The sequence below is a fragment of the Labrus mixtus genome, chromosome 2 (assembly GCF_963584025.1).
Source record: "Labrus mixtus chromosome 2, fLabMix1.1, whole genome shotgun sequence".
Taxonomy (NCBI): Eukaryota; Metazoa; Chordata; class Actinopteri; order Labriformes; family Labridae; genus Labrus; species Labrus mixtus.
The window spans coordinates 17,382,622-17,410,617 of record NC_083613.1 but is presented as its reverse complement, the minus strand read 5'-3'; the positions used below and the strand labels follow the sequence as shown (position 1 = coordinate 17,410,617).

Sequence of the window (27,996 nt, the reverse complement as noted above, 5' to 3'; positions counted from 1 at the left end):
CGAGAACAGAAGTGTGATGTTGATCCATGTCTCCTCATGAGTATTCATCTTACGTATAAACTTTCATCAACGATAAAATGTGGGTTATTTTTGTTATAACATTTTCCAACCATAATGTACGTAGAGTGAGTAAAACAGTCGTCTCCTGTATTTTTTTTTTTTAAGAACATTATGATTGATTGTCGTGACATTTCCTTCTCAGACTGCATTTTCTCCTTTTTGGGCATGAACTCCCACCGGCTTTGGCTGTTGCCACAATCACTGTCAGATTTCATTTTTTGCTTGTCTTGAAAAACTTCCCAGAACATAAACCTCACAAGATGATGCCTCCAAATGACTGAAACAGCCAAGAAACGCAGACAATGAAATCTCCCCTCAGGGAGTAATGCACCAGCCGTCGCATCCAAAAAAAAAATATTGAATTTAAGTGAAATAGATTTACATTTATTTTAAACCTATTAAATAAAATGGACCTCCTGTTGGAGGGTTGGGAACTAGCAGCGGAATCATCGTGCAAAAATCTGAATAACGGACATTAAATAACATAATATTGAGAGTGTTACCTTCATGACACATAACATTTAGTGTGTTCAGGTTTTAAAAATTCTAAGCATTTGAAGATACTTGTGACAATGAACATTAAATGTTAAAGTGTGCACTGAGTATATCGCTAATGAAACCACTTGAACCAATGGTTCCCTAACTGGTCTAGCCTTAGGACCCTAATGTGAAATCACAAGTCAAATTTCTGAAGTTCAACCACACAAAATAAATTTGATGAAAAACGTTGTCGTTTGTACCTTGACAATATATATGTGACCGCACAGCAAGATGGAACAAAACAATGATGTTAGAAGTGGACCTTTTGCCCCAATTTGTTTTCCACATTTGCATCCTACAGAAAGCAAACTCTGTGAAACCACTTTTGGATCCTGACCCAACAGATGAGAACCACAAAAAAAAAAAAGTGTTTGATTTTGGTAGTAATTTATTAATAAAACATTTTGTTTAATTTAAGCAAGTATTATTTGTCATTGACTGAAATAAGATTTCAACATTGGTTGTTAATGTAGATGCATTTAATGTTGCAAAAATCACTGATGGAATATAAAGCATTTAAAGATAGTCCAATAAATGCTAATACAATAAATAATACAAATGCAGAAGCATGTGGACCATTTCTTTTTCAGAGATTCTACCATCTGACAGGAATAATGTTAGGTAAGGACACAGACAAAGGAGGAAAAGGACAGCAGTCCCTCCCTGTCTCTTGTGATCTACAAAATGCCATCAGATATCATACAATGAAGCATACAAAAGTGATAGGTGACATCCCAATTTATCTTTTACTTTTGGGGAAACCGAAGCTTGTGCAAACCAAGTTCTGCAATAATGGAGCGTTCAAATCCTCAAGGCAGCCACCAACAAGTGTGAGACTGTAACCCAAAGATAAGGGTTCAGCCCTTACTGACCTCTGAAGGATAACAACACAGAGAGAAGGAGAGAGATCACGAAATGCACCTGAGACAGAGACACAGAAAAAGAAAAGGATTCAAAAGACAGGTAAAGGAAAAGAAAATGACAGGAAGGGAGGAAGTGAGTCTGGAACATAACAAAGGTCATCTGAGTGACAAAGTGAAGTAAATGAGAAGAGACAATACAAAGCGTGAAGGGGGAAGGAGTCAGGACATCCAGGACCATGGAAATAAAAGAAAATGAAAGGGGAATGAAAAGATTGGTGTGTGACGAGAGCAGGGATTATAGAGATCTGAAAAAGGCTTGTCGAATAGCAGGTCATTGGTCCGGTGGGGCAAATTCCCAGCTTGTGCCACATGTCTTGGCCATTAAAGTGATGTAGATGGTGATTCTGACAAGGTGTCACAGATAAGCACATACACAAAGACTTAGAATTGTAGTTTTGCTATTCTTTTTTCCAGCTATTCTCTTGGCAGGTCTAAGGCTAATAGATGTAAAACGAAGGATAAGAGGAAAGAGAAACAAAGGAAAGACTGAACAATAAGAAAACAGAGCAAATAAAAGCAAATAATAGTGGTATAAAGCCAAACACGTGGGGCTAAAACAAAAGTGGCACAAGGACAAAAGTTAATAATACACATGTCTCTCTATTTGTACAGATATTGGGGACAGCATGTGTGAAAAAGTTTCAAACAGTGTTTTTTGGTTACAGCTTGATGACACTTGTTGTAGTCCCAGTTGGGTACAAATACTTTGAACAGTTAGAACTTTGATCAATAACCAGACTGATCATCAACCAGGTATTCCCATGTTATCTGTTTATCCATAAAACGGCTCAGTAGTGGTGATTCTTTCAATTTTGTTCAAAGAGTAGAAACGATCAGGGGGAAACACAATTTAGGAAAACAGGGAGCTTTTACATGTTCTTGTCAACAGATTTTGACGCTGGTTCTTTAATGAGATTTATCAAAACAAACCGGGGGAAAACAGTAAGTTAAGGGACTCTTTACAAAGTCTCAGAGTCCCACAGCTACACAAACACACACTCAAAACTTCTCCAACTGAGTTTTCACAGTAAGTAGAGCTGTCGGGGTCCCAGACACAAACGAACCATAGACACTAAAACAACAGTCTGCTTAGACAATGATTCTAAAACTCTGGAGTTAGAAGCCACTGGAGCAGCAGCAGCAGCAGCAGCAGCAGCAGCAACGAGATAAAACTCCTCTGGGACTGAAGAAATTCAAGAGTGGAAAGAAATATATGAAAGAAATAGTGAAAAGAAGCAGAGAGAAATACGAGGCAGCTGAGGTAGAAAACCATCGATGTGGGAGAAGAGGAAGTTGACCAACTTAAAAAGGGAGGAAATAGGTAGAATGTTTCTGAAAGACCCTGGCCTTGATGAGTGAGAAGGGGAGGATGCAGAGGTCTTGTTTGGACACTCACAGGTTTACAAGGTCGCTGTCTAGTGAGGCTTCAAAAAAATGTCTTGTACCGTGGTTCCACATGGGAGGCTGTAAAAGGGCAGAACTGCCACAAAACGACAGCAGAGCCGGGGGAAAGATAAAGTATAGATGTGAGAAAGAACTTGATTTCTCTTGATAAGGGTGAGGTCTCCTCGGGGATGATGATATTATCGACTCTAATTTCAAACATTTTCATTTCTATTTTTATCCCTTTTTCAATCCAATTCAGCCACATCCTCTATTACTGCTCTGAGGAACCTCAATGTAACTGATACTATTCTGTACTTCAAATTATAAGGATTAAATATTGTTTTTTCTGCATGAACACAGCAACCTGTTTTCCCATTTCTGCTATAGTTTAAACCACCCTCAAACAACATCTATGATATTTAAAGTACCCTATTTTAACGCCGGATTGTCCAATAAATTCCCATCGACAGTCATCAAATATCAACCCTTTGTTAGAGCCCCCTTTGGTGTGTTATGTTAGAAGAAGTAAAAAAAAAAGTACGCTAGGTTTTTGAATAAAATAGATAACTAAAAAAGGTTTATATCATCAAATATGTAGATATAAAGGTATATATCAGGAAATCTTCAAATTTTAAAGCCAATTCCTTGATACATTTTGAGCAGATTACAGACCTGTTTGCCGTAATTAACATCATGATTCATAGAAATCTTGTTGAAACACATCATAGTAATGGAAGGCAAATTAATGTGAGACTTTCAGCCCCAGCACAAAAATGATCCTTACACCTCTTAGTTACGGCAAACCTTACTTGGTATCTTATGCACAAAGTGGCCTCTGTCTCAAGGTAACCTTTAGCAGCTGTTCCAAGTAACCTTTAGCATCTTTTTAACACATTCGCAAATCCTAGTGTGTCTCATGAAGATGCTAAAGCTTTCAAAAGACCTCCAAATTAGCTCTGTAAATGTATAAATGAATGTATTTATACATTTATTTTTCATAAGCAAAACAGTGAAAAAGAACAACCTCTATATTTGTATACTTTGTGGTTTGCAGGTAATTCAGTCGTGCCTCCCTTCTTTTCTGATAAGGTTTGTTTGTTTATTACTGCAACTATAGATGCTTTTGATTTTGGGTTGTGTAGTTGTCACGCTCGGGTTGTATTGCATAACAGTATAACAAGTTATTTCTTCAGTGATGGAGCAATTCAAGATGGTGTCGTATTTTTCCACTGTATTTTTATACACTGCTAAGTAAGCCTACATTTTTTGTTTTTGTTTAAAGTTTCCCTCATCATCACAATGTTCTAACTAAGCCCTGTTTTCACCCATACTGAGTTTTATATAGATAGTGGAAGGTCACTTAATTTTCTCCTTTTTTATGTAACTTCATAACAGTCTTCCTTTACCCTTACATTTCACTTTCCTCTCATTCAACCTCAGTCAGTCTGTCCTCCTCTCAATCTATTCCCTTCCTTTGCCATCCTCTTCATCCCCTGTGACAGACCAAACCCTTTAATAATATAGAAGCTCTCTCGTCTCTCCTGGCAACGGCGGCAGATTCCTACAGGATTCAATCACGGCAGCACTAATGAGATTAGCATGGTTTATGCACAAGGCTCTCCCTTCTTCCTTTTCAGCGTTACCTCCATCCCAACAGACACTCCAAATTGCAGGAGGGTACCCAGGATGTTAGGGTCGATTGCAGGGGGGCTGAACCGCAGTCCACCTGGGCCTCGCCACAAGGGGCTTGATGAGAAGGGAACATCCCAGGTGAAACGGGCAGCCAGAGTGAGCGAGCCAAGCGGGCATTACCTCCTGATGAAATTTGGCCCATGACAAGTGTGTGTGGGACAGATTCATGGGGAGTGTTTGGCAGCCTTCCACAGCCTTTCCCTGTGTCCGAAAAGCCATTGTAGAACCTGGCACTGCAGACTGGAAGAACAGGGTGGGGGGGGAGTCGGGAAAAAAATTGGCTGGATTGAAGCATGGAGGGATGAAGAGGTGATGAAACAGATTAGCGTGACCTCCTGGGGGCTTATTGTGGAGCATGTCTCGTCAAATCCTAGACCACAGTTCTCCAAACGATGGCTTTCACAGCAAACACAAACACACACATTAGCAGATTGTGCATTTAGCTGCTCGTTTTATCCAATGTGAACTGCAACAACTGCAATAGCTGATAAGCTTAAAATGATGTATGACTAACATTAAAAGCAGCTGGTGATAAGTAGAGGAGTCTAACCAACACACATATACACTTAAAGACAAAGGGACTAACAGAGATATCCAGAGTGAGTCAGTGGTATCATTACGACTAGCTTTTTTCCTAGTCTTTACGTTTTTTAAGATCTAAAGGGCATTACAAGTAAGTGGATGCAATCTTCCACTGCTTTGATTGATTTCTTGGTCAAATTAGCCGAATTGTTACTCCATCATTGAACAGAAGATTCATTACTTAAAGATCTCGAAGACTTCCATCCAAGTTAAAGATGTATGACTCAGAAGTTCCCACATGTTCTTCACTGAGTTTAAATCAGTCAAGGGTTCTTAGGGCTATTAGTCAAAGAAGGAACAGGTAGTGGCATTTCAAGATCCGTACCCTACACCTGAAATTAAGACGTTCTCAAACTCAGATCAAATGAATGTTACGACAGTAACTTAGCCATGAAATAAGGAACTTCTTAGGGATAGGAAAGTAAATGAAAACAGCTAAAGAGGAAAAGTAAAAAAGTGAAATGTTTGATGTCACGAGCAAGATATTACTTTTGACTTGTTGCTGTCAGTGCGGTGGCTTAGCTATGTTACAACTAGTGGGACAAAATAGCTAATTTAGTTTGTGCTCAAAATCAAACATGATTAATAAGACACTTCATTTAAGCCCTTTGCACTGTGGGTAAAATTTTGCATCCAGGTAATGTGCATTATGTCCCTGCACCATAGGCTATGAGCTATAAGTGGCATAAATAAGCCCTCAATATGGGAAAAAGTGAGAGTTTTCCTGACCATAATTTTGATGAATGCACATAAGATAGTATGTACATGTACACAGACAAAGTCCTTATCAGCCGTCCTCGTGCATTTAACAAAAATACAGCGTGCCATCTGACTGAGCTGTGGTCATCAGGGAGATATGAAGTAAACGTGGTCATAAACGTGCACACACAAACACTACTACAACTATTCTTTTGGTCGTCTATACTTCTGCTATGCCTCCATCTCAGGGTTTCAACCCCATCACACACACACACACACACACACACACACACACACACACACACACACACACACCATAATTTGTCACAACAAAACACTGACAAAAGGACTGCGCAAGAACACACAAATTCAGACTTCCCCCTTCACAAAGCCGCCTCATCACCCATCAACTCATCAAATAATCCACCACCCAAATCACGCCAGTTATTTTACAGTCAATGCTCATGAATCCAGACTTGCTCTCACACACGTTCACACACACTGATGAACTTTAAAGAGATAAATCATGATGTGTGCTGCTCAAGGTGAAAATTGAGTAAACTAACCTCTGGCTCTGGGAGGATGAACCATTTAATCAAGTCACGTCAGGTTCACACCAACACGCTGCATACTAAAGAGATGAGGCAGATCAAGATCACCCTCATCTGCCCTGCAGTTCACATATGAATGGGCTGAGCGGTTAAATAGCCATTTGTGATGAGAAAAATTGTCTAATTACGTTTTTCTATTTTCTCAAGATACATTTCTCCTCAAGACATAAAGTAGTTTCATCCAAATGGATGAGATAGTAAATCTTGTTCTGTGTCAGGATAATGGCCAACATTTAAAAGATACATGTTTTTATAATGTTCATAAGAAACCCTAATGCCTAATTTGCTTCATCGACATGACCCTGGTGATAGGGAGAAAGTTTAGTACATATGTTACTAAGTATTTGGCATTTAACGGTTTTGTTTTAGCAGAAAGTGTCAAAAAGAAGACCAGTACAGGTTTAGATATATGGAAATGTTATTTCAGCAAACTGCATGAACCAATTTATGCAGAAGTTGAAACATAGAAAGTGGGATTAAATACTTCTCAGCTGGCACAAGCTCTAGCCCTGGCTTCATCACAGTCGCTAGCTGAAAGATCTGTTATGATTTCAATTCTGCTGAATACTAAATTAACCACAGAGAGTTAAAGAGAGATGTTTGAAATAAAATGTTAGAGTGCCATGGAAATGTAAACTCCTGTTGTGTCAAGTCCGTCCAAAGCGTGATGTTCAGCCGTGCTGTTTTACACACTCTAAAAAAAAAGCAGCTTATGCTGAAAAATCTCATTGGCTGGAGTAAAACCCCACAGACTGGAGTCAGAGCTCCATAGTTCTCTAGCAATATAGCTTTAGAAAGCATGGAAGCAAACATGTAAAGTCCTCTTCGCATACTAAGAAAATGCACTGTCCATCAAAATGCAGAAGAACTCAAAGTAAATAAGCATGAACTAATGGTGATCATAGTTTTTTTAAAGAATCCATAAATTATGATTTATGTAAATACATGTATATCATAACAGTATTTTTTCAAATTCTTGATCATTTAACATAAGTGTTCATTGTGCAAGAAAAACAAATTATGATAAGAAAAATGAAAAAATCAATTTTTTTTGTCACTGGTGCAGAAACAGACAACCTTGTAACTTTAATCACTTTAAGGCTCATTTTATGAATCACTCATTTTTCAAAATGCGACACGACCTTCCAAGTCCCACTTAAAAGGCACCACTTGTTTAGCCTTTTTATTCAGTTTAAAGTTACCGTAACTCTCAAATAACAACCAGTGTTCAGATAAAGTACAACTGAATATGTCGGCGAGAGCTTAGATTTTCTAGGAAAAACAGTGAAGTAGATCAGAATCAGAGATAACAAAGAGTTTAAATTGGTAATTATCCATTTTGGTATTTAATGATTTAACATAATTAATCCTCCTCTACCATGACTGCCAGATGAGCTTAGATCAGACTTGACTCTGTTATTGCTAGACACATGCTACATGCATACTAGACACACACGGCCAAAGTTCACACACATGCAGGAACAGGTCTTATGTATATGCATTAATGGAGAGACGTCATAGACACATGTCTCGGTGCCCTGAGCAGATGGGAATCAAGTGCCTTGCTGAAGGGCACCTTAGCAGTGCCCAGAAAGTGAACTGGCAACTCTCCAGCAACCAGTCCCAATTCGGTACTTGGTCAATACTGCAACTTGAACTGGCGACCCTCTGGTTCCCAAGCCAAGTTCCCCATCCCCTACAGACTGAGCTACTGTCAACCCAAAGTGAAACACATTTCTGTGCTTTCAAGAAACGTACAACTCGCATGAGCCGTCTTGTTCCTTCACAAACTTGATGAGAGTGATCTAAGAGAAATATATTCCCAACTTATTGTTTAACACTGCCGCAGAAGGCAGCTAAAGCCTTTGTATCGTTCTAATAAAAGATCAAAAACGGTCTTCAACACATCATTAAAAATGTAAAGCCAAAGTGGTGTTGAGCATTTAGCAGCAGGAGCCGTTACACGGTTGTTTTGATCTTAAGCAACTTTTTAGCTGTTAAATTAGGGAGGTAATAATTAAAAGGCACTGAAAAAGATCATTCATAGCAGACTGGAGGGTTTCTAAGAAAATATACGACCAAGTGAGATAAGTCCTACCTAAGTTATCTGAATATTAGATTCATATTTTCACGCAGTCAGGTTCACACATCCATCATACTATTGAACCATGAATGCTCATTTACACACCTTAGCATCCCAACTCTCAATGTTTGAGAGTAATTATCTGTTTATGTTTTTCTAACTTCATTAAAAATTGCATAGATTGACTGTTGGAAGGGCTATTTTTCCCTCTTTGTGAATAACTTTTACAATTTGTCTGGATACATTTGTAAAATATATATAAGATATCTTAATCCTTGTTGTTAGAGGAAGTAGAGACACTTTCCCTTACTGAGGATTTCATGAATAGTAATGGAAACAATGTAGCTGTCTTCAAGCCAAAAGCAAAGCAAATGTTTGCCTTGGGTTACGCTCAAAAGTTTGACCACTGGATCATTTGTGTTGGTTAAACACAACCCCTGATCATTTTCTTTTAGGGACAGTGAAATAAATCGCCATCAGGTCAGAGTTCATATCTTAACCCACAGGGTTCACATGGCCTACATGATTTTAAACACGTCTGTTAACTCATACTCTGTCATGTTTCGCTGCAGGACAACCAAACAACTACTGTTAAAAAATGTTAGTAGTGATACGATTTTGGGGACTGAACTTTTGTTAATGAATGGGATTGGTATGGGTATTTGGGCTATTGACCTGCTGTGATTTGCAACATTTGAGCTTATCCTGGCTCCTTAAAGTATCTCAAAATGAGGTGCATTTATCAATGTTCAAAAAGCAAGAAAACATTTTCCCTATGCAGAACTAGGACAGGGCCTATTGTACATTTGGGATGCAAGATTTCAACCAAATAACATCAACATTTTAACATGAGCCCAAAAGTGGAAAGAATCCTAGAAGACACAAATTATTAAACCAAAACGTTATAACTATAGCCTCATAGTTTCCTCCAAATGTAAACCAATGTTATAACAGTGCATGATTTCATTACAAAAATAACCTGCCCTTGACACTGAGCCAAAGCCACTCACCCTTTTCCACCAAAATGACTGACACTGGAAATATTTTAAGCCTTAGAGCTGTTATACTTCAGCACACCATCCTCCAAATCACACTCCAGTCATGCATATGGATCAGCACCTGCTGCTATGGCAACAGAGAACACACTCTGCTGGCCAGGTTACTTTGGCCAAATTTGGTACCATTTTTGGAAAAAAAAAAAAACACAAAAAAAAACCCTTCACATGTCAGTGCTTTTCACACTGAAAGGCCACGAGATGCTGGCAAGTGCTCTTGCTGAAAAGAGTGTCAGTGGGTGAGCCGTCATCCAAGGCTGGCTGCCCTGTCAAACCCAGGCCAAAGCACTGGACTTATTGGCAACACCATGCCTCACTACAAGTGAATAGGAGTCAAAATGACAGCCATCCACTCTAGACTGTAAGTGTTTTTATAACAGAGAGAATAGTGTGAAGTGACTCACTCACCTCTACCTTAGTTGATTAACTGAACTTCAGAGAGCAGCAGGGAGGGCAGTTCTGTCAGTACGAGGACCGTCTGGAGAGAGCTTCAGCTGAGCCTCCTGGATCAGGATGGTGTTGAATTTCTATATATGACTTTGACGTTCTGTAGATGTATCAAGCCAGGACTTTAAAAGCTAAATCTTCGTCTTTACTTTTCCAGAAAGCTGTTTAAACTGTAGTCTTCTTTGTGCTCTAAAGTGTGCGTGTTGTGGTCAAATTGGATTTGGAGTCCCAGTGTCCACTCACACAGGGAAGCAGATGTTGTCCAGGCTATTGGTTCTTTCTCCACAGGCCGAAAGCAAGAAGTCTCAGAAGTAGATCTAAAGGACAGAAGGAAAAGAGATGTTAATCAAACTTTAAATTCAATTAGATTCACAGAACATGTGCAGAGAGCGAGTTGGAGTTGGAGACGGAGATAAAGATCAAATCAATTCAAAACTTGAATTAATCAGACAGACTTGATTAGGTGCACACACCAAGTGCCCTTTTCCTGATTGAAAAATGGTGCTTAGTCAAATACATTCTAATATTTATTGGCAAACTTCCATTCCAGATTATAACCAGATCGTTTGTGATTAAGTATGCAGGTGCTGCATCTGTGTGACTGATAAACAGACAGAAAAGACAGCCTAACCTTTGAGATAAGTTTACAACTTCCCCATTAAGTAGGAAGTGACTTCAAGATTACTGAAACCAGTGAAGACAAGACACCGCAGAGGTTATTAATTATTTCCACCATCCCAGCCAGATGTTTTTTATTTTCATGAATCAAATAGAGGCATATATTGAAACAAACCAATCTGAGTACATCAACATCAGAGAGGTAGACTATGAATATTGCTTTTGGCAACCCATTAAATGATGTCAGAATATGATGATTTTTGTAAAATGTCATTCTTATGTAGTCACATAATTGGTAAAATGAGAGTTTTTTACAACTAATAAGTCTGTGTTATCTTTTTCTGCCTGGATCTATCTCGACCTATTCCACTTTCAGATGTCTGTTCACTGATGAGTCTGGTTCTGCTTGAGGTTATCATGTCTGTTAAAACAAAGGTTTTTTTTGTTTCTGTTGTTTCAAAATATGTGCTCATGGTGGATTAAGTTTTTTAATAACTCAACAAAGAGCAGAGTCTTGACCTAATCTTATTGGAACGTGTCCCGACATACATTTTAGTTAATGTTTTAACTCCCTATTGATGGAACAAAACCAACACTAACTTTCAGTTTGGAATGGGACGTCAGGATGATAGTTGTTCCATGCAGAAGATGTGTTTTACCTTTTTGCTCTGACCTGACAGGAGTCATAGTTCCACTAACAAAAGGCCTTAGTTTTTTTAATCTGCACACATGCTGCAACATCTGCAATAATCCAAATGTCGAAGCTCCCTATAAAACAATGAAACCAAAATATTGGCATACCACTGACCCAAGTTATTCATTTGGCCAAAAACAGAACCGTACGTCTGCTATGGAAAGAAGAAAAGCACAAGGCCAACTCAAATATCACAGAACACCCCGCTGACTCGGATCAGCAAAAAGTCATCTGGTATTAAAGGGCGGGGCAACAGCAGCATTTGAGAGATATTAAGTGGTTTCAAGAGTGGTTCAAACGTTGTTTCTCCATCTGCGTGTAAATCTTTTGGCTTTAAGTAAAGGTTAGAGGAGAGGGGGTCAGGGAGGACGTGTGTGTAAATGCAAAAAAGAGAAAGAGCAAAGGGAGGGATAAGAGAGAGGAGTGATATGGCAGATAGAGAAAATAATAGAGTTAAATGTCAGAAACAGGAGGTTACTGCCTATGACCTTATGTAGATGATGGACTTCAGCATGTGAATGAAAACAGAAATATCAAAGCACAAGGCTGACAGGGGAAAAGAACAAATCTTGTAAAATATGAAAGGGATAAAAGAACTGTGTCTTTAGATTCACCAAAAACTACAAATAAATGTGCTTTGAAAACAGGGACTGAACATAAACAAAGATTCATTAAGGTCCAGACTCTGTTGGAAATGTTATGAGGAGAGGGCATATTGGGGGGGGGGGAATAGTTGTATATAAATGTGCAGAGGGAGGAGTGATAGAAAGTGTGTAGGGGAAACCAGGCCAGCTTTCTCTGAACTGGAGCAGAGGAGGAGGAAGGAGACAGAGGAAGCGTAGGTTCAGGCCAAAATAAATGGGTGAAAATTATGTTTTGATCTGCTGCAGTGCCCAACAGTGAGCTTCAGGCCATAATCCATCATGTGAAAAAAAAATAGAGAAGTAGAGAAATGATGAGGTACACTGTAGAGGAGGGAGAGGAGAGGGTGGAAAGTTAAGGACAAGATGGAGAAACGTAAATGGACTCTGAGAATGAATGAAGAGAGGAAGAATTTAAAAGTTAGGGCAGCCTGTTAGATGGACTGTAATGAAGATGGATCCACTCAGAGAGCTATTCAATTATTTACCAAGAAGAGATAAGGCATTAAGGCCACATGTGTGCATCAGACCAAATCCAAATGAGACATTGAAGAAGAATTTTAGTTGTGGTTAGCTTCACCAAGTAAACAAATGTGGTAAATAAATGTTGTTTTTAATGTACTGCAATTTGAGTCCACAGTTTAATACAGTTGTCTACTTCAAAATGCCCATGCACAATAAATGCGAGTCTGGATTTTACATTCCCTTAACTGGCTGTTGCCTGGTTTTGCATGGTCGCATCTCAACTTAACGAGTTGAATGCTTTATTTGAGAATACAAAGCTTGTGATGCCCCTAAAGGGTATTATATCTTTGGCCCAGTTACATAAAAAATTAACATTTTCTTCACTCAAGTGCCGACACATATTTATTTGTGTACTTATGTGAAACATTAACACTCCCTTTGTCACAGTATTCTTAATAATGTTTTTATTCTGTATTTTATGATGCCTTTGTTTTTGTGGTGTTTCGACTACTGATGTTTTTTTGTTGTAGTTGGACTGTTCTACGTCCTAAATACCCAACTGCATACCAAATGTTCTTTCATAATAGTTTAAAAGTTAAAGTATGAAGGAATGACTCCAAGAAATTGTTGAATATGAGCAGTGTTTTACTGTAAGCAATTTTACGGCTTTTGCAACTACCCCCCTGGCACCATTACCTAATCTACTTCTAAGAGACTATTACGTTTCAGTGTTCAACCTTTAGGAAAATTGGTTTTCATCCACAGTATTTTGGAAATATTCCAATGCAATTAAATGATCTATGTGCACAAAAACAAAATGGAAATAGTGTCTGATGTGTTAATGTCTGTTTCATATTTCAATTCAAGTAACACTGGAATCATCATCGCTTCAAATAGTTCTGATGTTTTTGTCAGATGCTATTTTTTGTCTTTACAGTGGAGAAGAAAAAAGCTTCTCTCTCACTTTCTTTCTACGCCTCAAGGCTTATTAGTGTATTTAGAGGATGAACAAAGGGAGCGAGATCAGTCTACTGTGATTTGTGAACAGGCGTGTGAACTCACAAACAGACTAATGGGAGACCTTGTCCTAACTTTATCTTCTGTGGTGCATACTAATTGGGTTTGGAGAATCATTTTGCTCTGTAATTTGACTACTAATTTTGGTACTGAACACAGCATCCCCTTACTGAACTGATCTCTGTGTGCATCAGGACAAGTGTTATGCTCTTTCCCATTCAAAAGAGCAGTGGTATTCTTACTTTGAAGATCCTGATCTTCGAAAGAATGCAGACCTTTAATCAGATATTAAAATTGCGCCCTAATCCACATGATAAGGATTCTTTGGAAGAGACGGAAGAGCACCTCAAAACAGACCACATCACACAATAGAAAGGAACAGGCCTTTAAAAAGACACTTGGGTACTTTGAAACAGATTCTAAACTAACTGACAGACACTTAAGGGTACCTACATCAAGATATAATTATTAATTACAATAAATCAAAACAGACTTTGTGCAACTTTTTTTGTGTGAGAATATGCTGTAAGACCAACATAAGAGAATTGGCCAAAACTACAAATATAAGACCCTGATTATACTGAACCAGTATTATCCTTTAAGCCAAGCCCAATCCCTCGAGTTCACATGCAAAAAAGGAAGGAAGTGAAACCAAGATTGGTAATGAGGGAGAAGGAGTCATGAGGAAGAGGAATAGTGGCACACCAACAGAGTAAGAAGAGGACTGAGAGCCCAAACAGCTGGCAGTGAAGAGATTTGGCAATGAGCGGAGGAGGTAATCGGACTGTGAAAGATGAGGCTAAGGACGAGGAAAAACAAAAACTCTTTCATGGACACATATGATGTGAGTTAAAAACTGTTGGGAAGGAGGAGGGGGGAGGAGGAGGAGGAGGAGGAGGAGAGAGATGAGGACTTTAAAGGTGAAAGAGGATCAAAAAAGTGTGGAGGGCAATGGGGGGTGGGGGGGGGGGGGCTGGGTTTAAGTGGATGACTGCATGTTTCCCATTAAGTCTGTTCTCCCTGGCAACCATACAGTCTACTTCTCTCTTTTTTCTTCTTCTTTTTTTTCTTCTCATTTTTTAAAATCATATCTCTCTAATGCACATCCTCGCTGCTTTCTTCTCCTCCCCGCTGGCCCCGACTATCTCTCCTTCTCTTTCATCTGAGCCTGAGTCGTGCAGCTTTTCTTCAGTTTCTCTCATCTCTCTGCAGGCTTATGACTTTGTTTCCTCCTAATGACCATTTCTTCTACTTCTCTTTCTTTTCTGCTCCCACGCCCTCTCCCCTTCTCATCCCATTTTTTTTTCTGACATTCTGTATTCTTGTTCCCTCCTTGTAGCAACCCATCTCCTGTTGTCTTTGTGTGTGGCTGTGTGGGGGACATTAGAATGACCTCCACACAGCCAAAAAACAATTCCAAAACTGTCATGATGATAGAAAAAAAAAAAACATCCACATCAGCAAAAACACAAAGGAATGTTGAAATTCCTCCAGCCCAACAGCTTTATGCTTGTTGACTGTTTTTTCAATTAGCCTGTACACAAAAAAATACATGGATGCAGCACTGATATACAGCAGCGATTCTAGAGTCTGTTGGGGCCCTAGGCAAAAATGTATTGGCTCTCCATCACCATTATGTTTGCCAGCCAAGGCTTACTCCACTTCCTCTGTTTTCCTGGTTCTTTTTTTCTCCCCTATAGACGGCTAATTCTTCTTCAGTTTTCTGCACTGAATTTCATTGACAAACTTTAGTTTTCACAGCAATAATGCAACACTTAGCAGGTCAAGGAAAGTGAGTGCTGTCAAATGGGGCCCATGGGAGGTTTCCTACTGCCGTCACAAAAATGTGCACATTTTGAGCCACTGCTTTGATTTAAGTTTTTGAGCCCTCAGGGGCCCCCCACTGGCCTGGGACCCCAAGCAGTTGCCTGCCTTGCCTGGTGACAAGCAGAATTTCTGCTGATTTAATATTGCCCTTACACTTAAATAATTGAATGGACAGACAAACATTAATCCCTAAATCAAACATATTGTAGGAAATCAGAGTGGGAAATGTCTACTTTAAATGTTACCTTGGCTGACAATCTGCTGGGCAGATAGTTTGAACTAAGATGGCTGCTTAGCTGAAGCTGTGTCCTGATCTAGTGCAATATAAACAATATAGTGTAATATAATGAAATGGGTATATTATGAAAATAGTAGAAATCAATTTAAAATATCATTGATAAAGCATCTCCTCGATGAACAACTCTCTGATGTCTGTTAGACAATGCTGATCTAACCCTTAAAGTGTTGTATTTCACCTCTATAACCTGTGCATATTAGTATTATTAATGTTATCTAGGTCCTCTGTTGTGTAATGTCTGAATGTTGTAATGTTTTTGTTATTGTCACTTATGTTGTGTTTTGTTGTTTTTGTGGTTATTGATGTAATATGATATGCAGCCTATAGTCTACAATGTTTTGGTGGACTCCAGGAAGAATAGCTGTGGCTTAAGCCATGGCTAATGGAGATATGAATAAATGAAATGAAATGAAATCTTCTGTAAAAGGCAATTAATCTAGCCCATGGTTCCAGTGGAACTGCTCAATTGTCACTTGCAATTGAGTAAGCATGCTCAATCAGCTCTACCTGAAGGAATATAAGCTAAGAGGCGACTCAAATGCCTCAATTCCACCAATCCAATAAACAGCAACCATGACAAGTTTTGTCCACTATAATAAAAAATATCATATAACTGTATTACAGTAAAAGTGCCATTTCTTAAGGTCTGTTTGCTTAATTCCAACAATTCAAATCATGTTCATGAGCCAACATGAAAGCTTTTTGATATTCTGGTTTAACCGACGTTAAATGTGATGTTATCTGAATCTGCCTATCACTTTATCACTTTATTCAATTAATTCAGAAGATCCAAATTCTTCCTTTGATGTTTTAGCACGCGGCCAAAAAGTTTATTCTATGAAATGGGAGGGGCAAAAAAAAAACACAATTTCAGTTGTCTTGTGTGCAGAGCAGTTATTATCGTGGATCCATTTTCTGCAAGTCATTTAATGGAGCACTAAAACATGGCTGTGTGTGATAACTGTCCTTTATTGGACTTGTTTGGATGAACCATACACGTTAATGGTGCATAACGAGCCTCGTTTCATAATGGCTTCTGGGTTCTTTCACTGCATGAAGCATATCTTGAGTGTTTATCGAGACAGTTTTTCTTGTGTTGGGAAAAGTGGGGGTAATTATAATAAACAGTGTGCTTAGATTTGACACGGCTACTGCGCCATTTTAATACCACTACTCCCTTGGTGCCACTAGATACATCAATAAACACAAACATGCATACCTTTATCTAACACACAGGCTCATTGTATAACATATAAGATGTACACAGCTAAACAAGCAAAAAAGCTAGTGAGCCAAACATATTTCCCTTGTCTAATAATCATAGAAACTGCTGCTGGCAAAATTAGACACTGGAGAAATTTGAGAGAGATTTGTGATTTTATTCATTCACTTCATTTAGAAGGGAGAGTGAAGGAGTGAAAGAGGATTTGAAAGACACAACCACTTGTCAATATTGGTTTCATTTAACAAATGTACTTCTTTTTCACTTTTGTTACATACTTAAATTTGCATATAATCTAAAGAACCAGTCGGTCTTTATATAGTATGGCTAACTTGACTGCAGAACTCTGCATAGTCAAAATGATAATGGTTAAATTGTTGTACTTTTATGTGTTGAGTCAACGACCATTTAACTGTACTGGCAAATTGAGGCGGAGAATTTGTCTCCTTAAGTCCATTAGTGTGCACATTGTAGCTGTGTGCTGAGAGACTTAAGGCTTGATCAAAAGTTGGGATAGCATATCCAATATAGCGACCACCATTGTTGAGCTTCATAGCACCTCTTCAGAAACCAATGGATGAGGTCAATGACATTACGTATTGTTTCATACAGTCTATGGTAATGACATAATTTTAGTTTTACTTATAAAGTTACATTTCTAAACATAACCATGTCGTATTAGTGCCTCAAATTTAACCAATGCTATTGGTGCCATAACTTCACAAAACTGCAACTGAATTTGCATCTTAAACTGCATGTTAAAGCAAGTTTTGCATTTTCAAATTGATTGAACTTGCCCTAAATTAAAGGTAATCACTAACCGTTGATTCAAGAGGGAATTCAAGAGGGGTACCTGGTTCATTATATTTTGAAAGACAGAGCCTCTGACCAAATAACTGTACTTGTGAGTAGGGACTGAGAATGTGGCTACTTAATGAGCCAAATAGTCAGTCAGCCCAACAGATTGCCCTAATGGTCCATGTCAATCCCCTCCATTAAAAGACCTCCTCACCCCAACGCCATTAACCACAGCACCATCATTGCCCAGTTAGACCTGCCTCGTTATTAGGATCACCTGCTGACAGAGAGGATTGATCGTGATGGAAGGACAAAAAGAAATGCTCAACTGGACAGACGGAGGAAGATTTGTGTCTCGGTAAAGCGGAAGAGTGAAGGAGGGAAAGAGGCTGATGAAAAGATGCACAGCCAATTTCTGAAGCGAGTAGTAAGTACTGGATGCAAACAGATGCCAGAGGGGTACCTTTATTATCAAAGTATGAAGCGTAGAGCAACCAAGCATCTGTATTTGCTCACTCGGACTCAGAAACTGTCTCCTTAAGGAGCCATATAGTCAGCCAGCCCAATTGCCCTTTTGGTCCTTCACCCAATCCCCTCCATCAAAAGACCCTCTAACCCCACTGCCATTAACCACTGCACCGTCACTACCCAGTTAAACCTGCAGCATAATTATAGGATCAAGTGCTGACAGCCAGGATTGATGGTGATGGAGGGACAAAAAGAAACACTTGAGAGAACAGAGATAGATTTGTTCCTCGGTAAGAGGCAGAGGGAAACATGCACAGCCATTTTGGTTTACAGCAGAGAACATCAAAACAGATGACTCAACAGGATGAAAAGAAGGATTTTATGCAGCCAACGCACCCCTAATGCTGAGAAAGATGTAAAAGCATGAGGATGGCTGAGAGGGAGAGAAAGGGGATTTTATTCTGAGCCTGTCTGGTAAAGTAAAAGAATTTTAGAACAGAAGAAAGGAGAAAAGGGAAACAGGGCTGATGAGCAAGACAGGGATTAAAAATACTGAACAGAGGCAAAGGATGACACAAGGAGAGGTATGTTTTTCTTTATTCTCTACCCTGGTGTGTCCCTTTGAACTAGTTATTTTTCTCCTTTCTTGTCATTGTCTTTACATCTTCCTCTTATCTTGAATGTTCCTGTTACTACCCCCTCTGTCTTTTTCACAAAAGGAAATGGTCCCAACTCGTGAAAAAAACTGCATCACCGAGGAGATAACCAGAATTCTGACTTTGAATTCACCACTTTTCTCTCCACTTGGCTTGTTCCTATTGTTGCTCTGTCTCATTTCTGTCTTTGTATTGCTGCTTGTTCCTTCTCCTCATTTTTTCTGTCAGTGGAAAGCCAAAGTCACAGTTCAGAAATGTTCTTAACCGCCAGAAGATTACAAGTTTACTCCTTTATGAATCAACCTTCCCCTTCAACTTGTTAAACGTTCTTTAATTCTTCATATTCATTCAGAGAAAAATCCCTTTTTGGTTACTTTCTATTCTTCCTTCTAACCGGCAGCGCTAACTCCCAACTTGTCAAATATGATAGCCTCGACAGTGACAAAACACTTCAAAATATGTTGTATTAGGTACATCTAGAGAGCCGGACTACAGGACTGAAGCTGTCCTGTAGGTTACTGTTTAATGTACTGTTAAATACATATTTCGGGTTGCAGTCAGGGACGATTCATTTGTAAAACAACTCTTTCCAAGGATACCTGGGCTTAATTCACTTGTGAAAACTTTTTAACCTTTGTTTTTCACTAATAACGTGCAAACAATATTTAAACCTGACACATCTGTTCATTCCATTCCATTTCTTTCCATTTGGGTATCTGCGGATGTCCCAGCAAGAACAGCCTTCCTTGTTTATTATTCTTGCACGCATGAAATCAGTATCGGGTCAAGATGACAACTATGAGACCATCTCTCAGTTAGTTTCTCTCCACAATTTGTCTGTTTTTTGATTAAATATTTGTACCTTTAACCATTCTTTTCTCGGAGTTTGCTCATTTTATTGTCTTTGTTCTTTACTGATAAAAAGGAGATAGTTATACGCACATCACCTAGGTGCAAGACAGCGCAAAAACAGCAAACTGGGGAAGAAGGTCGGCCTGCACACTTGCTCAAATGCCACAAAAAAAGTTTTTTTATTAATCACAACATTTTGACCAGCGGTCTTCTTTAGGTGATCATTTTTCAACGTTATCTTCTTCCATTGTTCTTCACTGCCCACATGTTTCACGTCTAAAACAATCACCCAGGAAACTTAATCAACAATAGACCCTGCCAGTGTCATGTGACACACAGGGAGATTTGTCTGTGTGTCCTCCCTCATTGATTACATCTGACTCACATCAGGACGTTTCTGTGACCCTTCCTTAATTGGTCCTGACACTGCACTATGGTAAATCTATGAATTAGATCAATCTAACTGTGACAAACAAGAGCTGGTCCTCTGTGATAGTGTCGTTCCATTGTGTATCCAAACCAATATGACCGTTATTAGTGCATTTTCAGCACATCATTGGACAGCTTTTCATAATGAAGGCAATGTATTGGTTGTTAGCCTTATTCTGAAGCATTGGTTCATTAAATGGTAAATGGCTTTGAGCTTGTAAAGCACTTTTCTAGTCTTCTGACTACTCAAAGTGCTTTTACACCGCAGGTCACACCTACTGTATCTATTCACACACTGATGGCAGAGGTTGCTATGTAGTCAGACCATCAGAAGTGACTAATCTCATTCATACGCCGTAAACGAAGCAGTGGGAGCAATGCGGGGTTAAGTGTCTTGCCCAAGGACACATTGGATATGTTGCTGCATAAGCTGGGGATCAAACCCTCGACCTTCTGGTTGAGAGAGGACAACAATACAAACTGAGCCACAGCCGTCCATGTGTAGTTTAGCAGTCACCAAACAATACAGTGAACCTTCAAATCAAAGCCTTTTTTCAAATAATGGCATATCTCATTAAGTTATTTTGCTTTATTTCATTTTCTGATAGTTCTATCAAGATGACAGTTAAACATAGTGAACTCAACTCTGGACCAATACAATATTAAATGGAAGCAGAAAAAGAGTACAAAACAGATGACATTTGAATAAAAGCATATCTCTGCCATGGTGGTATGTTTTCCTCCACATACAAACTACAATTTAAACTAGCTCATGGTTAGTGGTTGATACATTAATGACATCTTAAATTTCAGTAAACAACTTAATGGAAAAGCAGGTTTAATAATAAAGAGGTCCTAGAAAAATAAAGGACAGTAAAGTTAATGTAGGAAGTTTTATAAACATTAGAAAATGCCTGAAAATATGACAACACTTTTTAAATTGTTCTTCACTTTGACCTGCGACATCACTATGTCTGGGGAAACTAGTCTACTAATTCATGGTAAAAAAAAATAGTTAGATTAAACTGTCATTAGATTTAACCATTTTTGAAAAAGGTTAAGACTTTAGACAGTATCAGCTCTAAGATAGTGGGACAGCATATCCATTTGTGCTAAGCCAGACTAAACATCACTTGACTGTGGAGTACCTTGAACAAAAGTAAACACGTTTACAAGACTCTGTTACTCCTTAAGGGTCAGGTAAAATAGTATGCAATCACCTTTAATTCTTTAATGAAATTCTATATGTGTACCCTGCATTTGCTTGCTGGAAAATGATCAAACATGGTGGTAAGCTGTCTCAGTAATAACTCTCACATATGCAATTAATAAGATTCTGCAAGTGGCTGCTGATCTGAGTTTGCTGAGAGTTGATGGCATGGTAACCTTTGTGCATCTTCAATGTAAAGAAAGATGTTTCTATCTAAGAGTTTTGCCAATTAGTGTGTGCATGGTGCTACATTTGCTGTATATTTACATTAATAATAATTTAATCTTTATTGATCCTGCAAGGGGAAATTCATTTTTTACACTCTGTCTAGTTAACATGCTACACAAACATAGGCTGAAATACACACACATGCACAAACAGGATCCTATGGACATGCACTAATGGAGAGGTCTCAGAGTGAGGGGCTCCTGAGCTGGTGGGGGGGGGGGGGGGGGGGGGTTAGGTGCCTTGCTCAAGGGCACCTCGGCAGTGCTCAGGAAGTGGACTGGCACCTCTCCAGCTACCAGACCAATTTCTGGACTTGGTCCGTGCCGGGACTTGAACCGGTGACCCTCCGATTCCAAACCCAAGTCCCTACAGACTGAGTTACTGCCGCCCACAGACTGAGCTCCTGCCGCCCATTTCTTCATTTTCTTCAGTGAAGCACAATACATGGATTAATGAAGAATAAGCAATTTGTACTAATGTAAGTTGAAAATGAAGTTGCCCATATAGCCATCAAGCCACTTTTTATCTGGACGCAGCTCTTTGTTTTTGTCTTCCCTAATTAAGTTAATGTGTGGACACGTTTCTTTTTCTTATTAGTCTTGTACTTATTTTCCTCATGTATCACCATGACATGGTTGCTGGCCAATTAGGGCTGCTGCCTGGGGTGGGAGTTGGCATGGAAACCCCACACGACAGGCCAAGATGTCAGTGGGGGGCAGGAAATCGTGGGCGAAGAGAATATAAATACCGCAGCGTTTGAAAAAAACAACAACAAAAACATTAATCTAAACAGAATGATACAGCATATGGTAGCCCGAACAGGGTGGAGTAGGTGGGACACATGCAGGAGATCACGATTGACTTTGAAGAAATGTAGAGAGACCCACCCGCCCTCTCTCCCACTCCCCATCCCTTGAGCAACATACTCACTGTTTGAACTATAAGCTTCTAGCTTCTTACACAAAAGTGACAAAAAAGACTGACATTTCAGGTATATTATGGGACTTCCTAACACCTGCAGTACTTTAGAGTGAGATGTTTGAGCTGTATTAGCTGCTGTAGTTCCTATAACCTCTCCCAGAAACCTGCCAATACTTCTGCTACGGACAGAGGCTGACACAAGTCGTAGATTACTAGCTGTCACATTTAGTTGAGCATTTCAAGATCACATTTGCTCCAGTGCTCCATGTTGAAAGCAATAAGCATAGTTGTTCTGGGCAGGTACTACTGCTAATTGTGAAACTGCATGCAATGTAAATAAAGAACAGATTATAGGAAATATAGTATTTTTTAAGATTTTTTTATAGGACAGTGGATAGAGTTGGGAATCAGGGCCGTTCCCACGCTGGCCAGCACGGCCCGCGGTCACACTACACAGGACTATCCGTGCTTAAGCACGATTACCTCTTGTACATTATGTCGTAATACAACGCATGCATGCTTTATGTTATTATGAAGCGTGCTCAGTTGACAAACAAGTGGATGAGAGAGAGAGAGAGAGAGAGAGAGAGAGAGAGAGAGAGAACAAAAAAGGGACGCGCATCTGAGTCCGCGGCCGAACATCAGAAAACAACACAGAGAACATGACAGCTACTTTGTGGCTTATATTGTGTCATTTTAGTCAGATACAGACATGAAACTCTGGATTTCTCCATAATGAAGGCTGTCAGCGTTGTTTACCCGCGTGCTTGTGCTCGTGCATGAGGTGTACCACGCCAAAGCCAAGGAAGTATAATGTGCCTGAACACGGCAGGAGCGGTCACACTGGCCAAACGAACTGGACTTTAGGGTTGAAGTGTGCTTGGGCAGGGTACGGATGGCCAGTGTGACCTCACCCTAAAATGGGGAAAACAAGCTTATGTATATGACAGTTCAAACACATCACTGCTCATACCAGAGCAAACCTTATTGTTTTGTGTTTGTTTTGAAAAACTTGTTCTCAATTTAACTGCAAACTATATCAAGCCTCTTATCTTTAGTAAAACAGTTGCTTGCAGAGAACACCTAAGCTACAGAGATAAAGAAAGTAAAATCACAAAAATGAGCTACCTCATTTTCTATTGGAACCAGGCTGTGTTGAATCTGTACTTGTATCTAGAGTTGTATGGTTGTGTTTTGGGGGTTTTTATGCCCAGTGGTGGGAGGGTGTCCTATATAGCTGCCAAGAAAACAGTGCTACTACACACCTGCCGGATGTGTAGGAAGCTTATGTGAGAGAATTTAATGACATGGTAACAATGTTAGGACAGGCATCAGTTGACCAATGTGGGCAACAGCCAAGAGAACAGCAGGCTCTCAGTGGGAGAGCTTGAATGTTGCAGAGCACAAAGACTGCAGCAGAGAAGGATGAGCTCTTCCTTTTTGACTTTCTTGACTATTTTTGTATTTTTTCCTGAAATCAAAGTCAACATCATTATTATTATTATTATTATTATTATTATTAAGCTTGTTGTTTTGGCTGTCAGTCAGAGTGAGTTGATCACGAAGAAGCCTGAGAATAATGGTGAAAAGTCTCACCTTATAAGTGAAAGACTGAAAACTTTTCATCTGAGAAAAGATAAAGTTGATTACCTTTAAGCTTGATTATTCAGAATTATTTTGTAGGTGCACAAAGATAGTAGATACCTAACCCTGAAGGCTTTTGTAGTGTCTTACATTTTGTCGTACATTTGAATCACAAAGTATATTGTAACACCAAAGAATATGCAGCCCTCACAATCTAATATAGTCTAATGTCTGACACTGATAAAGTTTGCAGGATCAATGTCAGTTATTTGAGTGCAAACATTAAAATCTTTGCTGACTTGCTTTGATCATGTCGTGTAAACTCTTCTGGTGAAATGCAACGCTAAAGCGTTAAAGCAAATAATTTTTTGGCTATTGATACTACGTTGTTTTTGATTATCGTCCAAATGTCCAATCATTATGACCCCTGAATATTTACTCAAACGTTCATTCCAATGAACTCTTCAAATCAAAATGCATTGAATTGCATTAAAGTTACATCAAATGACAACTCAACCCTTATAGTGGCCTACATCCCACCATAAATACAAGGCTACAGCCAGCAGCTGGTTAGCTTAGCATAAAGCTTAGGGGAAAAGGGTTTTTTCTCTGCTAGAGTCTGTGATGTCTCAATCACCTACCTTGCTTTTTGTTGAATGCATTCATCTGCCTCACCTGGTTTACAGTGCCTATTGTTTGAGGCTGAATAATCCCATTGCACTTGGGGTTGAAATACCTATTATCTTCACTCTCTTTTGACTGTTGCATGTACAGTTACACACAAACGATCCATGAATGCACACTCACAGACCTCTTCTAAAACTCACCCAGGGCTTAATTTCCATACTGTTGTTTTGATGCTTTTGTGATGCTTCATTTGCATAATACGCTTTTAAAAGGCTGATTGTTTGCTGATTGGCCAGAGCACCCTTCCAGGCTGTTTATTCATTTATCTGCATGACCTGCTCTTAATGGGGTTGGCCCAAACAGTGATACGCTTCGCTTCTCGTAACTGCAGCACACACCCATTATTCAATCAGTGAGCTTGTAGGGAGTCGGTTTCTCAAAGGGGTGACATATGAGAGATATGCTCCAATCATTTAAAACATCATTGCTCAAAATGGCCCATCCATAACATCAACATAGCGTCATAAACATGTTTTTTCAGCCAGCAGATGCAGCTTCCTTTACTTCTTCGAGGCACCTCAAATTATCTTAGAAATCCAAACGTTCTTTTCTAAGTGCTTTGTTTCTACATGTCTGAAAAACTAATTTTATATGATTTGAACCAGAAGATAAGAAGACACAATTATTGTTTCAGTAGTCTTTTACTGCAGGTAATATCTAGAAATGAAGATGCTTTATACAGACCGTTATTTCAGCGAAGCAATATCACTGAAGATTTGTTTAAGCTTTTCCATAAATTCCCTTGGAACACATGTTATGAGTGGGACATTGGTTGCTGTGGCAACTCATGTGGTAGCCAGGCAGCTAATAAGACAGAATCCCATCTACCTGATTCTTTTTTTTTTAAGCTTTCATACGAAAATGTGTCACTTTGTACACCTGCATCATTCAATGTAACTTGCCACCAAGTGTGCATGCTCTGTTGGGGTTGGTTAGATATCCAGGCTTATAATGTAGCATAATACATGTCTTTGTGAATGATGACCAAGACAATAGACTGTAGATAGTATTATTCAAAATTGGATATTATTTCAGAAAAGAAAAATAGCTGATCAGTTCAAATTCTGAATCATGCTGTTTTAACATTTGCATTGTGGTAATAGAAAACACTGCATTAGGTGTCCTTACCTTATAGATTAGCTGGATTTGAATATTTCTACATTGCATAAGCCACTTTTATATTTTTGGTTTTGTGTCCTGTCCTTTGCACAAGTGGGACAATTTTGTGATGAACTCAACTGAGTTCCATATTTGCCTGCATGTCATTTTTTTTTGTCTGTTTTAATTTGATGTATCTTTCTCACTGTACATCATCAATTTGATCATCTTTTTCAAAGTGTCAGTAGCTTTGTAATGAAAACTAGATTTGCTCCTTTGGTAGACGTGCTGTAGTTCATCTCATTCCGCTATAAAATAGTTGGTAAAATAAACTTTCAAACCAACTACTGAAATTCGACTTGGGTTCAGAACTCTTTCTGCTCATGAACCCATTTGTGCAGTGGATTTAAAACAGCACTATCTGCAGATAGAGAGAAGTTTAATTTAACCTTACCTGGCATACAACTCCAGAAAGATTCACTTTCCCCTCCTCCAGATCTTGAATAAATATATAATATACATTACACACAGATAGTGCCTTTAGCATCACCCTGGACACCTTCCCAACTTAGATGTGACGGTCTGTAAACTGGATTTGGGGGAGTGTTTTGGGGATTGACAGAAAAAGTTTGTGGCGAGTGAAATTGGAGCCTTGCTATCATAAATGGCTTTAATCCACTAGTCCTCTTAGGACAGCCTCAGAACATCCAGATAACAGCTTGTGGTGGATTCACAGACATGTATTTGGAACAAGGAGCAAAGCCTGCAGGTTTCCTGTGGAAGAGGAAAATCACCTGAGAAAAGTCCACTTGCTGTGTTTTGTAGGTGTACATAGTTTCCTTCTTTTCCACATTCATTGATTTACACAAAGACGCTCCACTGCATCTCTGCACTGCGGTGTAGGTGTCCCACTAATCCTAATGTTTAATTCTGCTCAGAGTTAATTATACTTAGTTCCTGGATTAATTCGATTTGTCTCGGTCTTGTCGGAGCAAATTAGCCACATGTGGTCTTTCCTTGTTTTTCTAATTCTACTAGTTTCAAAGTCAAACTGAAAATTGCAAGAGGTTACTCACCTGCTGTGAGGATGTTAATAACTTTAATATTTCAACATTCTATCTGCAACCAGTGGAGCATGTACAAAGCTGCATTATAGACCTGACTCAACCTAATGAGATGTTCTTTATGTCAAGAAAATAAATAATTGTTGATACTTAAACCTAGCATTTATGTATGAGTTTTAAGTGGAAGCTAAATTCTTCCAAATCATGTAAAAATCAACAAGCTTTTCACCCTTTTAAAAAAGGATAGAGGGTTGATAGAGGGAGATGCACAAGAAAACATCTAGAGCTGTTGCTGTGCATACTGATCTGAATCTCTATCCATCCTTTCAGTTGATGAGTCTCTAATAAGAGTTGATGTGCACACTAATTACTCAAATAATCATGGAATAAAGTAATGGTTGGGTATCTCACATGGAAAAAGCAAAAATAGTCCAAGTTGAAGCAGCCAAGTTATTCTGACTTGCAACTGCATCTGAGAAAAAATAGTCTTACATTACCCATACTGCATCACCAGTATTCTTGATTCTCCTATAGTTGGACACTCTACACATTTTCAGTTTGTGGCTTTCAATGAAGTTGGTAGTCCAAACCAAGGAAACCCTGATGACATTACTGTGGCCTCATTAGTTGTAACTATTTTAAGGCTTGATAAAAAAGTTGTTACAGACAAAGTATGATTTGTTGTAGATTCAGTAAACGTCATGGGTAAATTTCATAAAGTGAAACTTTGAGCAAAAACTTTAAATAGACTAACAGTAAGACAGTAACCTTAATGTGGATATAATGTAACACACTGGTATGAATGACCTTGGACCTTCATTTAATGCCTGTCACAATTTAGTAAAATCATATTTAAAGAGAAAAGCTTCAGTCTGTGAGAGTTCAAAGAGCTATTTTTAAGTTTGACTGCTGCCCCTGAAGCTCACTATAATATATTCATTGTTATTGATGCTTCATTGCAGAGCATGATCGTCTCTGTGCTGTGTGACAATGCATTACTTGGCGTTGCATCAGACCGCTGCCCGCTCGCTCCGCAGAGCCTCGGACCACTTGACGACATGCTGGGTAAACACCACCGTCACCCGCTGTGTGTGGACTCTGGCCACTCACTGGCAAACAACAGTCACTCAGAGACACTGAC

The 27,996-nt window shown here is 39.1% G+C and overlaps 1 long non-coding RNA gene across 1 annotated transcript in view; it reads right to left on the bottom strand.

Moving 5' to 3' along the window:
* The window catches only part of LOC132987045 (uncharacterized), a 173,749-nt gene that overhangs the window by 83,228 nt on the left and 62,525 nt on the right, over positions 1 to 27,996 (bottom strand). Inside the window, exon 2 of the long non-coding RNA XR_009675575.1 lies at positions 10,040 to 10,395. This is a non-coding gene — a long non-coding RNA (uncharacterized LOC132987045). The remainder of the gene's footprint in view (positions 1 to 10,039; positions 10,396 to 27,996) is intronic.